This window comes from Sander vitreus, unplaced genomic scaffold (genome assembly GCF_031162955.1).
Source record: "Sander vitreus isolate 19-12246 unplaced genomic scaffold, sanVit1 ctg154_0, whole genome shotgun sequence".
NCBI classification, from domain to species: domain Eukaryota; kingdom Metazoa; phylum Chordata; class Actinopteri; order Perciformes; family Percidae; genus Sander; species Sander vitreus.
In genome coordinates this window covers 162,086-163,802 of record NW_027595402.1, presented here as the reverse complement: position 1 = coordinate 163,802, position 1,717 = coordinate 162,086, and positions in this window count along the sequence as shown.

Below are 1,717 nucleotides of genomic sequence, written 5' to 3'. Positions count from 1 at the left end.
AATGTTGTAATTTAATGTCATTTTTAAAGAATTGTAATCCTGTCTTGATTTTTTTAAAACCTTTCAACAATTGCTTTGCAACTTATACATAAAATCAATTTAAATTTTTAAATTTTATAATAATAATAATAATAACAGAATTGTATTGGTTTTCAACAGAAAGCACAGCAAACATGTTTGTTAATTGTACTCTCAATATTTAAACAATATAAATTAAATAAATTACACAAAACCTGTCAATGACCAGATTTGTCAATAGAAGTTTTTTAAATCACCAATACCAATGCACACAATGTTCATCAACAAGCTCATCAGGTCGGCAGTGCTCAAGTAGGAAAACTTCGATACATTTGTAGTTTTTTCTCTACAATATGTTCAGTTCCGTGAGAAGCTCACGGACGTCAGCGTAGCCGTCTTTGTCGGACAAGATCTTAGCGTGAACCTTTGGCTTGATGAGGTGCGGAGGAACACCCATCTGCAGAGCCTCCTCACCACCGGTGGTTTGTTTCCATTGGAACCTCCTGGTTCTCCCTGGCGCAGAACCACAATACGATTGATTATTGATTCCAAGTATTGTAAGGGTTGTATTGTTTTGTTTCCAATGCATTGGTGTCCAAGTGACTAATGTGAACAAAAAATCTTTAAAATTGGTCCAGTATTGAGTGAGAACGCTGTAACTGACAGCTACGAACATAAACAAGACCTACAACCACCAGGCTGGGAACATAGATTACAGACGCAATAGTGTTTTCGACAGGGGCCACTTATTTCCGAGCTCTCATGCGTTCAACGGGTCCGACAAAATGGCCACCTTCACCCTGACCAACGTCGTCCCCACAAGCAGCCAGATTCAACCAGGGAAGCTGAACAGAATTGAGACGTCGCCAAATGTGTCATGGACAAATACTGCAACGGCAACAATGGCGTTATCGAAGGCTTTGTGGTAACCGGAGCCCAGCCAAGCAGCAACAACATCCTCAGAAACAGGATAAATATTGCTGTAATAGTATTGTAAGGTCTGTATTGTTTTTTTCCAATGCATTGGTGTCCTAGTGACTAATGTGAACTAAAATCTTTTAAATTGGTCCAGTATTGAGCGAGAACGCTGTAACTGACAATTTGATAACATATCATGGAAAAGAACACTTTCAGTTTTGATAAGTAACCTTTGGGCACAAATCAATTATCAGCTTTGGGCAAAGAGTCTACAGCCATGATAGCATGGTTTGAGGCAGGGTGGTGCTTTGAGAGAAATAGTAATGCTAACATGCTGATGTTTACAGGTTTAATGTTGGCCATATTTGAAATTTTATGTTTGCTTTTTTACTCGTCAAACACTCGATACATAACAGTCACTTAACAATATAAACTACATAGTTCACCTCCCTAGGTTCTCTATCGTCCCAGAAACAGGTTATAGTGTTAAGGAGAGGGAGCGCCCCAAACATAAAAGAATGTCAATACACACGTGCACAACAAATTAACGAAAAAGTGTTTGGATTTGTATAGCCCATGAATGGATACAAGACACTTGAATAATACTGTTTATGAATTTTCAGAACGTTTTATAACCTTTTTCAAGAGAAAACTTTATCTGGGACCAAAGTACTACTAACAATTATGTTTTTTTGGGTAAACTATTCCGTTATGAATATTGCATGACTGCAAGTAAGCACATCCTTTCCTGTCAAACACTGTCAAACTGCTGAATGAACAG